Below are 16,749 nucleotides of genomic sequence, written 5' to 3'. Positions count from 1 at the left end.
CCATTGCAATTAGTTGTAAAATTTTCTCCAAAGATGGGTCTAAAGTTTTTTGTTCTACCATGATTGAACTTCAAAGCATCACATTAGAGATATAGAATGACTATGAAAGAAGTTTTTGATGGAAAAGAAAAGAGAGAATCAAAAAAAGTTTTTGAAGTCTTCTATATCTGCGGGAAAATAAGGGTTTAGGATTTGGGGATGATTGACTTGTCAAATAAAGAAAAGAAAAAGGAAAAAGAAACATAATTATAATGGAGGGTAGTTAGGGTAATTTATATAAAAAAAAATTGAATTAAAGTAATAGAAAAATGGAGGGGGTGTGTGAATAGAGAAAAAGCGTGTGTGAATAGCACCATCCTTTATTTTTATTTTTATTTTTTATCAAACATATTTTGAGTTCTTATTTCTGAGTTTCTGAGTTTCTGACTTACAGTAAGAGATTTAGTCTTATCAAATAATACTTCAAATTATCAACACTACTTGAATGAGTTGAATCTTGCATCCTATGGATCTGGGTCTCCTCGTGTTTAGCCTCTTGAACAACTTATGAACACCTCAGCAGCAACAATATGTTCTAGCAAAAATAATTAAACTTCAGAAGAACTGTATTCTATGGATATAGAACTTTGGCTGAGAGTGATGGGATTATCGTACTTGAGAATTGGGTTTTGTTTGAGACAAAAAATCATTTATGCCCCTATAGACTGAGTCAACTAATTGACATGTGGCTAATATTAACGGAGAAGTGAGATAATGTAACGGAAGTACCTTGTTGATTGGAATCAAGGCTCAGATCATACCCCAAATTTTCTACTTCTTTAAATATTTTCTATAACCCCGAAATTTCAAAAAATCATAATAATTAGTTCGAGTGCCCGAAAAATTTCCCGAAAATTCTCACGAACTTGTCACTTGGCATAATTTATTATCGAACCCTTAAATTGAAGATTTCACTTCCTGGAAAATTCAGAAAAAAAAAATTCCGAGCCTCCTTAACACTTATCGAGATTACATTATTAGGGTTTAGGACAATTTTAGCAGCTACACTAAACTCTTAAGTTGCTCTCTATTTTAACTTTTAGCTATCTGAATCCTAAATATAGATAGTGAGATGAGACTCTCTAATATTTTATTAATTTAAAACATTCCATTTAAGTTATATTTGTAATTTATAAATACATTTAAATTATTTTTTCTTTATTCAATAAATAATATAATTTTAAATATAGCTAAAATAGAGAGAACCGAAGCAAACATATTTCTAAATTAATGACTCTTTAGCTACTTTAGCTCAAATTTGACTAAAAAATGGTCAGCATTGCTAAAGATTCTCTTAGGAATCTAGTGCGGTTGCTAAAATTGATAAAAAATAAAATAAAAAAAAACTAAACAGACTTTTTAAAATAGCTAAAGAGGCAAGACAAAAAGTTTTTTTTTTTTTTTTTCTAATTTTGGACGACAATGTTACTCTCCACTCCACCCTGGTGTTAGTGAGATTTGAACCAATGACCTTTACGGTGCTAGTTAGGCTAGCTAACCAACAGGCCAAGATAAAAAGTTTTGACAGGTACATACATGAAATTAGATAATGATATTAATAGTAGATGATGATTTAAGGAAAATACTTGCATCCAAACCTGTCACGCCCCTGATTTAAAAATCGATATATAATCTCATAATTATACATGCGTGATCGTTCAGCCATCAATAACAAAAACCTAGAAACATTTTTCCCTTAAACTAAATAAATATTGATGCCCTAAACCCACTATGTCAATATTGACCCGCACCGTAGAGTCATATATTACAAAAGCTTACGAATTAAATTGTCAACAACAAAATAAAACGTAAATGCTCCTCAGAGCTCACCACAAGCGGAAGTCTTAATAACGGTACAGTCACAAAATGGCTTCCTACTGTAAAGCTGCAATTAGCGTTACCTCAGCATCAGCCACGATTTTCCTGATCTGCAAGATTAACCCCTACACCGTTTGAATGGTGCACCAGGTTGCCACACAACAAACCCGATAAGCTTTTGCAAGCCCGTATGAGTAAACTCAAAACCACAAAGCAAAACACATTTCTTATGTCACCTCAACCTAAACAACGATAAGCACACATCTAACACCTACAACCATCAATTCCATATCCTTCCATAACGTGTTTACGTAAGTCAACTGGTGACTAAGGCTCATGCTCAGATCCTTAATCCTAGCATCCAATTACACAAATTTCAGTTAAACGAGACTTCCTCAAGCAATGTTTGATGTCATCCTAACGCCCTATGGCGAATTCCAGAATCACACTCATTCCCCCATTCCCCTAGGAGCTTTTGTCATCAACATGACATCAAAGGTGAAAATCAATGAATCACCTTCCTATCCTCACCACAGAGTACAATTCGTCACCACTATGGCTCTTAAGATAAATCAAACCATCAATCAATACAATCAAGAAGAAACAAAGCAATCACATTTCAAAACAAGCAAAACAATTCATGGTAATCCCTGCATATAATTTAGTTCAGGAGGTCATACTAAGTCAAGCAATTCAAATCATAGTAATCAACGTAATCCCACACTCTGACGTCTGTAGGTAGCCCCGGCCATCACAGCAGTCTTCTCGATTATTGTTAACTTAATAACAATTCAGCTCCGTTATCGAGCAGACGTCACACTGATCATAGCACAGATTCCACCGGTCATCACACATATAGCCATCGTCCAACTTATCATCACATAGATATCGAGGATCATCACATAGATATCAATTGTCCAGCTGATCATCACACAGATTTCGCGCGTCATCACACAGATAGCCATTGTCCTACTGATCATCACATAGATTTCAAGGATCATCATATAGATAGCAATTGTCCAGTTGATCATCACACAGATTTCACCGGTCATCACACAGATAGAAATCATCACAAAGATTCATCACACTGATTCCAACAATTCATTACATAGATATTCCTACACAAGGTTTACATGGCAATCATCACAAAGATTCATCACACTGATTCCAACAATTCATTACACAAATATTCCTACACAAGCTTCACATGGAAATCATCACAAAGATTCATCAATGTATATATATCTCACGTAAATATATATATATATATACACACACACGTAGTCATTCACTCAGGAATACCACTAATACCAACTATAGTCATAGTTAACCTAATAACTCCAAGACAATAGGGTAATCTTGCTCATAACAAATATCGGGAGATTTACTCACCTCAGAATCCCGCTGCGTCTTCACAAGTTAACCAAAGCAAACACAATCGCCGAAATCCGTTCAACAAGTCCAACAAGCACCTGAACACATAGGGTCTTGATTCAGTGCACGAATCACAAATCGATTAAAGTTCGAAACCCTCGTTTTGAACTAAATCCCCATGAGTAATGCCAATCGAGGCGAAACCTCATCCAAGACCTCCCTAAGTCCAGAGTACTTCCACGATCGATATGTCAAAACCACAAGTCGATCGGACGCTCGGATCCTCACGGATTGAATAATCAACCGGTATGAAACCATAAAATCCATAACAAATCCATACGAACTCCAAAATTTGCATATTATATATCGAAACGCTCGTATCGACTAGTACAATATATATTATTCCAGAAACAGTTCCTAATATGGCCGAAAAGCTGCCAGAACACCACCACAGGCGGTGGCACACCGCCGCGGGCCAAAACTCAATATTTCACAAAACTTCCAACATCAAATATGTTCATCTAAGCATGCTTGTGAATTTTCATAACTAGTTCGAAGTCAGAAAACAAGCATAAAGGGTCAAAAACTACCTCACAAGCTTTGAATTTTTGCTCAATCTGAGTTGAACTGATTTCCACGTAAATCGATAAAAAAAACACCATAGATCTATCCAGAAGGCTCCCACGAACCCAAAGAAGGAAGCTTGAAGCCGTGACGTCATTGGAGCTGTGTTTTCCGGCCAGGTCCGAATACCCCAAAGTTCGCCGCTTTGCTACGCCGTTACCGCCAGGAATCGTTGCTAGAGGACACCACAGAGAGGAGTGGACGATGAAGACCAACAAGCTAGCCAAGTTTCACGGCCGGAGATCGCCGGAAAAGCCGGGTCGGATCGTCAGGATCCGGGTCAGGTCAGATGAAAAACTTCAGTACTGAAGGTGTCGACCGAGAGAGAAGAGAGAGAAGATGGTTTCCAAAAATGGAAATGAGGAATTATGAAAATAATTTCGGAAATCCTCTATTTATACTAAAATGGAAACTTTTTCCGAAAGCCATTACTTCCTCATACAAACTCCGATTGACGCGTTCCACATGTCCACGAACTTGTATCGACGCGCTCTACGACTTTCGTGAAGGAAGTTTTCGGAGAATCCCAACGAATAAAAAGTCAACCTTTGCAACCCCCCTAAAACCATATTCTTCGAATAATTATTCGCCCGAAACACTTCCGCTCCATCCACGAGCCACGAAATCGTCCAATAATCACAATTTAGATTTCGGAAAATCCTCGGAAAATAAATACAAATTTCCGGGACATTACAAAACCGGTTTGGACCTGTGTATCCAAATTCACTCGTATTTGTATACATTCTTAAATCCATTATTTAACCGTTCAAAAGTTAAATCAAGCATTAAAGATTATCTCTGCAAAAAATCATTGAAAACAAAAATCGTTTACTCATTCAATTACATCAAATAAGTAGATTGTTGATCATGAGACTACTAAGTTTCACCATAACATTTCATTTGTTTTGATGCAACCGATTGAGTAAATGACTTCTATTTGCTCTGAGTTTTTACAATAGATGATCTTTAGAGGTTGATTTAATATTTGAACGGTTAAATCATGGATTTAGACTCCCGAACATATGTAAATGAAAGACAGTTTGGACACTAACAGGACTCGCCCCAGATTTCACCCTGAAATCAGAGGTGGCCCTGCGAGGCCCGACCTCAACTCAATAACATTAATCTCATAGGTTATCAGAGCAATTCTAATCCACAAGGTAAACAAGGAAAACATAAATAAATTGAATATGCAGAAGCCTTATGGATTTTACTGTTTTTGAATGTTTTCTTCACCATACTTGGGTCGTTTTATTAGTTCTCCTCCTCATGTGGGTTGTAGTCGAGCTTATTAGTTCTTCTCCTCACTTACTCTGTGTTTGTGGGTGGTAGTCGAGCCCTGAGCTTGGGAGGTTCCGGCCCAAGCTTGGGAGGCTTCTTTGTCATATGGTGATTCTTTCTTCCCCACATTTTACTGTTACTTGACTAGAGGGGCTAGTCTGATTTCTCTTAACCAGCGAGGCTGGTATGTTTTCATGAGATTTCGAGTTTAAACAAATATGTTTTACAACATTGCATGCAAATATTTTTTGAATTATTGATTTATTCATATATCATTTCATTTATTGAGCATATATTAATTTTTGTTTCGGATTATAATTGGATTTGGGAAATGAATTGGTTTTGGATTATAATTTGGTTTATTGATTGGATTTTCTGTCATGATTTTCGGATATGAGTTTGCGATGCTCTGATACAAAGTTGACAGGACACGCCCCAGATGAAAGATTTACCTTCATTCATGACTAAAAATCCTAATTGACTGAAGATGAAAATCGTAAAAGTCCCTGGTTCGACGGCCTGAAATTCTACGTTACATTTTGATCAATCATTCAAAGTATTTACGGGCTATTTCGAACCAGGGACTTTTATGATTTTCATCTTCAGTCAATAAGGATTTTCAGTCACGAATGAAGGTAAATCTTTCATCTGGGGCAGGTCCTGTCAGACACACAAGTCCAAATTAGTTTGGATGTAAGTAATTTCCATGATTTTAATAGTAACTCATGTCAGTCTCTGATGTTTTAGTTTCATCAGCTTATCATGGCCATAGTGGACCTACTTTGAGGATGTGGTGTGCTTTGATTTGTGGAGTGGGTTTAACCTTTGCTTAAGCAAAATAAGCCCACTATCCCAATGAGGACGTGAACTCCTAACCTCAAGTCCTCAACGTTGGAGGGTTTCTACTTAACTACTTGGGCTAAACAACAAACCATATTTTATATACAACATTTTAATATTTATATGCTTAAGACTATAGATCTACTTCCCCTTAAAAAAGACTAGAGATCTACTTTTCTTTAGCCACCTATATTAATCAATTAAATTAAAAATAAAAGAAAAATGAAAGAAATATTTTCTAATCCTTTCTACTTTTTTTTTTCACCGGATCACCACTTAAATATCAAAATTGATAGACTGGCTTGGAACTCACTCCACAAATCAAAGCATGCCATATTATCAAATTGGGTCTGTTATGGCCACGTCAACACTCATGATAATTGGGCAGTCCAAGTCATAGTCATCAAAAGAGACGACCCCACTTGAGTCACATTAGTTCTTATTTCTTAATAGACAAAATTGACAGATTGGCTAACAATTGGACTAGACTGATCAAATTCATAAGGGTGGATCATATTTAAGCAACATCAATACTTATGGTCAAAATTGAAGGATTGGTTAATAGTTAGACTAGCTGATCAAATTTCTAAGCATAGGAGTGTTGCTTATGAAATTGAAACATCAGGAACTAATATAACTTTTGGTGGAAAATTTATGGTCGTAAACTAAATTTAGTCCTGTTTCTTATGTCCATGAAACACCAATTCAGAAATTAGGTCATAACCCAAGAAATAGCTTCAAACCCCTGCCAAGTGCCAACTATATTAACATTAGATATTTATGAATTTATGTTAAATTAGTTCACTTAATGACATTTTTTATTCCGATTCTACCATTTAAGCCAATGACTTGGCCAATGACATGCAATATGACATGGCCAGTGACAGTGACTTGGTGAATTCAGAAGATGCCTAAAACTTGAATTGCTGCAAAAGATCTATAAAATTAATGTTTCATTAAGAAAAACCAAATATACAATAAGCTAACTGATTTAGTAAGATGGAGTTGACAATTGGCCAGTGACTTTCTTCCTAAGCCTAAATAAATTTTTAAAACTCTAAATTTGTAGAGATCCAACTGTGCCTATGTTCCGCAAATGTCTTGATTATATGAGCTATATATTGCAAAATATCCTTCTTGCTGACTTTCTTTAGAATTCGTTTTTCTTTCAAAAGTTTATCCATGTAGTACATCAGAAAAAATCCACAATCCAATCTGTTGGCCATATGAAAATTCAAGTCAATGAATTTGAATAGTATAACAATAAAGTGATATTTTAAAGTGTTGTACACTTACGAGGTTTTTTCTTGTGAAAATGAGAAGATCATCAGTGACTTTGACATTTACATGATCAGTGACATGTTCATGACTATGACATGGCTAGTGACTTGAGATTAACAGTTACATGGCCAGTGACATGGATATAACAGTGACTTGAAAATTCTAAAATATGTCAGTGACATGCAATGTAATTTGGTCATTGACATATGTATAGCAGTGACATGCAGTGTGACCTGGCCAGTGACATAAAATGTGACCTGGCCAGTGACATGGATATAACAATGACTTGGCCAATGATTTGGCAAGTGACATGTGATTAACAGTGACTTGGTACTGACTTATGATGAACAATGGACATGACCAGTGACTTGGCTAGTGACAACAAATTTGACACCTAGTTCTATAATTAGCACATGTCCCATAGAACAAGAACATACTTTCAAATTTTCCAAGATGTTGTAATTAGGCAATTTCTGGTTCAAGGTATTCAAATTCCATTTTCTTATGCAATGTTCTTGTTGCTCCATTATAGGTATTGATTCTCATGCAATGTCCTTGTTGCTCCATTCCAGGTATTGAAATACTCTGTCTTCCGGCATACACTATGACATGCACAGAGTTAGGCATTATTCTCTCATGACAATTGAAACAAAGTTAGGCATCCATATCAGTAGAGTTGTTACTCTAGCACTTCAAATTTCCAATAATAAAGTTCATAAATAAAAATGATGCTAATAGTGCAGTGTATGCTAAACATGAACAATTGTCTCATCACTATCTAAGGCCGAGGAAATGTAAGTACAAGACATTTTGCATATTGAGTGTTGGCATCAGAGCGGGTTCTAAAGCTTTTTAGTAGATCTGAGGACATGATGGAACGTGAACATAACAGAGCCTCCAATTCGATACACTGTCCCCCTTTGTTTGATGGTGAAGATTACTCATAATGGAAGATCATGATGAGGCCATTTCTTTACTCTCAGGATGAAAATATATGGAACATCATTGAGACTGGATGGAAACACCCAACCAAGCCTGAAGACTCAAAGAAGGAAGAAGGGACATCTATAAGAGTTCTTAAGCCTATGCAGGAGTGGACACAAGAAGAGGTTCGGGACAGAAGTTGTGATTTCAAGGCACGTAATTCCTTATTCACAGCTTTATCCAAGAAGAAGAGGGTGAGAATCAACCACTATGACACGGCTAAACAGGCATGGGATCTTCTTTAAGTCACTTATGAAGGCAACAAAAAGGTTAGAGGCCAGAAATTTCAGAGACTTGTCTTGGAGTTTGAGAACATGCAAATGGGGGAGGATAAATCAATAGATAACTTTCATGCTCGTCTTCTGAATGTGACAAGTCAGTGTCACAATGTTGGTGATCCTTTTGAAGAGCATCGAATTGTCAAGAAAATCCTTAGGTCTCTTTCATCAAAGTTTCAATCCAACCAGAAAGCTATAGAGGAGGCTCAAGACCTGGACACCTATTCTCTCAACGAACTGGTAGGTAATCTCAAAATCTTTGAGATGAGGATCAATCCCGAGAAAAAGGTAAAAAGTGTTGCTTTCTCTTTTGTTAAAAAGAAAGATGATGTTGATGATGATTATGTGGATTTAGCGTTGTTGACAAAAGAGTTCAAAAAAAATTCTACAAAACAAAAACTCTTTGAAAAATTTTCCTAACAAACCTAAATGCTTTGAGTATGGTGGTGTAGGTCATCTTGCTACTGACTGTGGCAATATGAAATATAACTCACGAGGTAACAAGGCTTTAAAATCCACAGAGTGATAGTGATGAAGGATCTCAATCGGATAATGACGAGGTAAATCTTGCTCTTACTTTCTCTTTTAATATTGATTTATCTAATGAATCTGACTTGGAGGATGAAGCTCTTGATGAAGAGATGAATGAAAAATGTAAGCAATTATATAATGCTTCAAAAATTGTTTTTTGAAAAAATTACAAACTTGAGGAAGAAATTGAATCATTAAGAATTGAAAAAGAAAAAAATTGGGCAAAAGTTTGAAACATGCTTAAAAGAGTGGGAAGAAGAGCGAACTAATTTTGTTGATAAGATTAAAGTCATGCAGGATGAGGTCAAGTCTCAAGATTGGGATAAGAAGCATGATGATCTTATAACAAAATCAAAATATTGTAGGTTGAAGTCAAGGCTCAGTCCACTCTAAATGTTTCACTAACCATTGAGAATGAGAAATTGCAGGATAAGCTAATTAAAGTCAAGGAAAGCTTCAACAAGTTCTCTATCGGATCTGAAAAAGTCTCTAAGATGACTGGTTTTGGTAAAGCTCATAGCAACAAAGAAGGATTAGGATATAAAGGTGAAACTTGAAAGCTCTTAACTTTTGTAAAAGGCATGGATTGTGAAAATTCAATGGGCCCATCTCACCCTTCAAATGACAATAATTCTGTCCCCAAGTTGCCCAAAAGATCATAACCCAATTTGGACCTTCAAACCCATCAGAAAGTTGCTCAGGTAAGTTTTGACAGTCACACCTCTGTGGGTCAACCCAGGTATGTTCATCAACCCAAAAGCTTCTCTCCTACGTGTCATTATTGTGGAAAGTTGGGACACATTCATCCCAGATGTAATCTGCTCCGTAAGGAATCTCAAAAACTCAGAAAACAAAAGAAACTCACCTCTACATCCTCTTTGCAAGCTGAGCTAAAAGAACATTTGAAGTTGATAAACAGCATTGCAGAACGTATTACAATCCCCAAATAGCAGAATTTGAAGCTGAAGCAGATTTGGAGTAAAAAAAGGTTCTAATTATTTTTATGCTCATATGGATAATCTTGATAATATGTTTAAGCTTGCTTTTGTTCCTACTGAACACTAATTGGCTGATTCTTTTACTAAGCCCTTAGACACTACTCGATTTGAATCACTTAGAATCGCCATTGATGGGTGCTCTAAGTATTGATACTCTTACTTCACTTGATCCACTCTGCCTGCATTCATATTGTATGATCTCATAGTATTATAAGTGCATTACTCTTTTTATTCTGCATTTTTTATTTTCTGCTTTCTGGAGAATCAGGATTGCATGTGAGGTTTGTATCCCAAAGTGTCTGACAATTCTAGTTGAACTTAGATTGACAAAGTGTTCTGATATTTTCCTTAAACCTGATTGTGATGAGTTTAATAACATGTTTTGAATTGGTTCTTGCATCACTCTGTAATCTTGAGCTTGACCTACATATTCTTCATCACTTTGTATTCTCACATGCACACATACTCCTTTGTGATGGTACGTATTGTTAATGTCTAAAAGTCTAGCGGTAGCTGGACCTTAGTTACCGCTGATCCGGCAGGCGGATCGATACCTTTGTTGTGAGTGGTTCCCGTTACCTGTCAAATAAAATACAATGGGCGTCAGAGGGAGACCGCGCCGGGCGGCCTTCAACTCTCCGATGCCTAAGTTAGTCAATGTATTTATGTTGACAAAGTAATAGTAGGTAAGTATTGAATGCGTAATAAATGAGGAGAGAGGAGAGGACCTTTTATAGGTGAGGAAGAGGATGATCTTCTCCTTGTTTTCGATGTGGGACTGATGGTGCTTCAGTTCCCAGTTTCAGTAGCTTCTGATGCCATCTTGACACGGCGCGTGGCGGCGCGTCGGCGGTGCTTTGGGGTTGATCCGGGGCTCAGGCGGTAACCCGGCTAACTGTCTTTACGTCAGTCACTCATATGGTGGGCGTTGGTACCCCTGGTGGTACCATGAGCGTGGCTCATTATAGCTAATTATGCTTGCAAATGGACATGCATGTACACGTATCTTCTTGGTTAATTTGATTTTAGTTCACACATACTAAGTGAGTGAATATTATTGTTGCTCCCTGTTAAAAAGGTACAAATATTTGGAGCAGGGCCAGGCTATTCTCAAAGTAAACGAGCCTTGGTTGTGGTGAACGATATGAGGTTTGGAAGAAAAGGGAATGGTTTCGTCACCCCGGTGGATTGTGAAACTATTGACTCGAGTTGATGTGTCCTTTGGGATGTCCTTGTTACATCTAGTACCCTAAAGTCAACTGACTTGGGAGTTGCTGACATAAAACTTGTTACACAAGTCTTAGTTTTCTTAAAAAATAAATAAATAAATATTATAAAAATATTTAAAAAAAATTAGAAAAAAAGTTAAAATTTCATAATGTGTGAAAGGCAAAAAGGAAAAAAATATTGTGCCCACACGGTGTCATAAGGGGAGAATTGAGTTGATTGTGATTATTTTGTCACTTCTTATGTGTTCTATTTTCTCTGATCCTGAGATTCTTACAGACCCCACTTTGAGCTATGTTCACTTACACAACAAAGGTACATAATACTCGATCATCTTCTTACTTACTTTGTTGTTGTCAAGAACTCCTCACTTATATGACCTTATCTTATTGCATTCATGTTTTAGGATTGGTGCTAACACTCTTATATAAAAGGCCATGCGTTTGTCTCTATAAGTTGTATAAGGACACAAACCCACTCATTGTGTGTTTGCATTTCATTCTTGCATCTTTCATAACATCATCACACTTAGGGAGAGTATTGATAGTTGGACTATCTTCCTCTAATTGATTCTTCTTAGGCTGGTGTCTATTGAGCAACATCTACTGGTGATCCTCCTTTTGCATATTTGTCATTCCTAGACAAAAAGGGGGAGATATTGGTTAATTTGATCAACTTGTGCTTTGAATGTTTGACTTGTTGAAATTGATCTTGAAATTGTCTTGACATTCCTATGCCTTATCTTTAACTTAGTTTTTATAGTGTGTGTGATAAGTGTTTCGGGAAAGGTATATGGCTAATGAAATGTGATAACTCTCATGTACTTGTTGAGGAGGAGCTTGAGTAGATTAGGTGTGTTTTGTATAGAAATGCCAAAGGGGGAGATTGTAAGTACAAGAATTGGTATGTATTGAGTGTTGGCATTCCCATACAAAAGCAAGTAAATTACTTTATCTCATTTCATCCTTAAAAGCTGCCAAAAGGACCTCAATACTGATCTCGGAGAAGTTTCAAGTAAATACATCTCATGGTTCTACATATGCACTAGGACAGGTTGCAATCCCCGAGTTAGTCCTACATTTTAGGAAGTTCGCTTTCGGCTTTTAAATACTATTTTACAAAGATATTTTCCAACTGTTAAAATTGTACCTTTGAAGTCCTAATTGATTTAGAATCTGTTTATTTTAATTGACAATCTTTTATTAAAAGATTATTCCTATTAGGAGTCAATTAGGGTAAACACTTGATTGAATAGGATTCGTTCTTTCCTCCATATGTTCATAATAGTATGTGTTCATTTAGGTGTGACTTCAACGCAAGATTTGTGTGCATCTTGTTTGCTTAGAGAGCGTCTCATATTCATTCTTGAAACACTTGTTCCTTGTCAAAGTGTTTCATCACTCATTCATTCAATTTCATGGTTCTCTCGAGATCAGTAGAGAAGTCTTTGATCCAAGAAGAGTGATTGTTGAAGATCGCTCAAGTGAAGAAGGAAGAGAAGATTCAAGACAAACACCTCACCTAGTTAGACTAGTGATTGTAGCCGAGTGTAATGCTATTTGTGTTTGTAAAGAAACTTGTTCTTCACCACTAGCTAGTGGATTGATTATCTCTTTTGGGATCTCAAGAGTAAGAGCCCCACAGTGTTTTTAATCTCAAATTGAGGTTTTCACTGCATAACCGAATCTGTGTTTTCCTGTGTGAATTTCGGTTATCTGCCCAGTAAGGATTGCAACATATCTATCAATCCCCAATACCCAGAAACACGTTCATCCTAATATTTTCAGGAAATCATCAATTTCAACCACAAAAGCAAACAAATTATTAACTATCTTCATAACTCTTATTAGTTCAGTCAAGACAAGAACTTGCTTCAACTATGCTATAAAGCAAATCCAATTGACAATCATAAACGCCAAAAATTCAATTTCATCACTATCAATACAAACAAATTATCCAAACAACTTGAGCAATAAATCAAAAACATCAAAATAAAATTTTCCACCTATCTTTTTTTCATCCTTAGCCTTGTCAAAGATCATAGTAACCCTTCTGTTGAAGCAGGATCATTGACATCCCATTCACCAATTTTTGGGAGAGGCCTACCCTTTTCTTATTGGATTGTAAAATTTCCCATTAATATTCAGCAACGACATAGGGCAGCCAAGTAATAAGCAAAAGGTATCTTTTCAAATAATACGACTTCATGCATTTCATCATTATATGGACTTGGATTCAATAAGTAACACTTTTGCAAGTGTTTGGTTGCCGTTTATATGTTGACCATATGTAAAGGTCAATAGTAATTTTCAATATAATCCACAAAGTGATAAGCTAGAACCACAGTCAAAGTGATCTGAGAAATGGAATTAAATTGTTGTGCAATCCATACCAGCTCGGAGCTGTCAATTCAAAGACCCACAACCCAAAAATTAGTTTTGTAGCAAAGGTAGACTCATGGATAACATTGTAAGTCACCACTAGTAATTAACTATAGCAATCCAAACAAGTCCTAATATTTTCTATTTTTCTATTTTCTAAATGTATTGATTTTTTTTATCCACACAACTTATCCCTTTATTATTTTGTAATTGATTTAGGAAGCTTATTTTTCTTTAATATTTATTTTCTTTGTTAAACAACAATTAATTTTCAGAGATTTAGAGAGATAATTAATTGAATATAACTACCCTAACTAATATTTATAAATGTTATTAACTTCATAAAAACGTATATATCAAATAGGGTCGATAAAAAAAAAAAAAAAAGTCTCAGATTACCGCCGATACAACCATTGAGCCACATTTTACCACAAAAAAAAAAAGTATTTTTATTTTTGTTAAACAAAGTAAGGCCCTTGTCAACCCTATTCGGAAGGCCGGCCCAGCCCGACTTTTTGAACATAGCAAAATGGGCCTTAAAGGCGGGTAATGGCTTACTTATTGAAGGTTCGGTCCTACCCTAAGTTTCATTGACTTTAACTAAGCCCAACCCGATCCTACCCTAAGCCCTAAAATTTAGAGTAGGGCCCGGCCATGATGACTCCTAAGAACTTATAGCATATACAACTCTACATCGTAGCACCTTATGCAGGAGAAAACCAATGAAGAAGAAGTGAATGTATGCATCTGCAGTAGCTGCAAGAGTAAAACTATCGGTAGATAGTGTGAGAATGTGAAGCTTAGGGAGGGGAACATCCACAACACTCAGTTCATGTATAGAAGCAGAGCTTCCCTTTTCCTTAATCTCGGCAGTGGAAGCCATAATATCTTTGGTCCTCGCAATGAAAAACCCTTGGAAAAACAACCAAGTTATTGTTAGGTTATGTGAAAATCAAAAGCTGCAATTTCGGTGTTAGCAATAGATATAGAAGCTTACCAGATGAATGAACGACGAAGACGAGGATGTGTTTCTTTGATACGGCGAGTGGCTAGGAGGGACTGCTCTGGGGATCATTAGTCTTTATTGGAATGGCCTCGCCGATCTTATCAAATATGTAGTTTTTTTTTATAGAATGAGGTCACACTTTATTAAAATTTAGAAAAAAAACTACATATTACAAAACTCAGCTGCCAAAGCAGTGAGTAGAAAGGAAAGAGCTTAAAAATAAAAAGTTTCTTCAGTAAAAGAACTAGAATATGCAGCCATAAGATAAGCTACTGTGTTTGCATACCTCCTCGTGTGAGTAACCTTCAAGTTAGAATGAGCATCCAGAATGGTACCCAAATCATCATACATACGCCCCAAGGTTGAGGTATTACGCCCACCCTGGTAATCAAATTAATGTGCACAATTTGAGAATCAGTCTCCAAGATAGTTGGAAAATAAGCATGTTCAACCACAAATTGAGCAGCCAAACTACACGCCCTAGCCTCTGCTTGTTCTGGTGACAACAAACCAGTCAACGCCTTACCCCCTCCAGCAACCATAATACCCTGAAAGTCTCTTATCACAAACCTAACACTACCTCTTCTTGAAGCATAATTGTAAGCCCCATCAACATTCACTTTAAACCAGCCCACAGGAGGTGACTTCCAGCGTACAACTACGTGTGTTCTTACTCCACTTGGTTCAGTTTTCAAGTTATGAAAATGAAACTCATTTAATCATGAAATTACCCTGATCAAGACTTCACCAACTTGACTACTTTTGTGCTCCCACACCCTACAATTGTATTCTTTCCAGACTCCCCAAAGTAGGTACATCAAATCACCTAGACCTTTCAACGACAACTCTTTTGCACAAAAGTTGAACCATTCCAAAAGATTGTAATGCATAGCATCAGGATTGTAACATACCTGGTACAATACATCATTGGACTGGAGCAGTTATTTAGTAAAGGGACAATCATGACACAAATGTAGATAAGTCCCTAACAAAGAGGACAGATCAAGGTCCCCAGTGCTACTCTCTGAGAAGCCAACTGTTCCATGGAGGGCAGTATATCATGACATACTCTCCAAACATGGATTTTAGCTGAACTTGGAATTGTTACCTTCCACATCTTTTTTCAAAAACTTGCACCAACCGGTAGTTCAAAGGGACTTCGAGAAGAAGAAGTAGAGAATGAAAATCTATATGAAGTTTTCACTGTAAACTTTCCATTCTTCTCAAGATGCCAAGCAAACCTATCATCAACCTCTCTTGAAGAGGGAATAGCCAATATTGCCTCTGCCTCTTCCATGGGAAAATTATCAAGGATCAAAGTAGTATTCCGCTGACCTCTCTAACTAATTAAGTCACTCACCAAAGGGTACTCGACGCAACATTACCCTGCTTAGGCCTAAAGTCTTGTACCCCAGGAAGCCAGGAATCACTCCACAAGTTTACCTCCCTTCCATTACCAATTTGCCAATAAGTGCCCCTTTGTAACAAATCCCTTGTAGAAAAAATACTTCTCCATGAAAAAGAAGGAGAAGAGTGAGGAGCCACAGTCCAAAAAGAATCTTCTGGATAGTACTTAGCCTTGAACATTCGAGCAACTAGAGATTGAGGATTCTTGATCAACCGCAAGGCGTGCTTCGCTAGCATGGCCGCATTAAAATCCGATAAACTACGAAACCCTAAACCCTCCCTCCTCTTTTGGATGACTTACGGCTTTCCAAGTTTTCCAATGAATCTTTCTTTTATCAACAGTACTACCCCACCAGAACCGAGCACACATTCGCTCCAAATCTTCACAAAAGTTTTTTCGTCAATTGGAAAACACTCATGGCATAAGTAGGTAACGCCTGAGCCACTACTCTGATGAGAATGTCCTTCCCGGCACCGCTTAACAATTTTCCCTACCAGTTAGAAACTTTCTTACCCAGATTTTCCTTAATATACTGAAAAGTAGCAGTTTTCTTCCTCCCTACGAAAGTAGGCAAGCCCAAGTATTTTTCATGTGAGTCCACAACCTCAACTCCCAAAAAGCTAGACACTTCTTCCTGCAATAAACTCGGAACATTCTTACTGAAAACCACAGAACTTTT

Source organism: Rosa chinensis, chromosome 7 (assembly GCF_002994745.2).
Source record: "Rosa chinensis cultivar Old Blush chromosome 7, RchiOBHm-V2, whole genome shotgun sequence".
NCBI lineage: Eukaryota > Viridiplantae > Streptophyta > Magnoliopsida > Rosales > Rosaceae > Rosa > Rosa chinensis.
Note: the sequence above shows the minus strand (reverse complement) of the source record.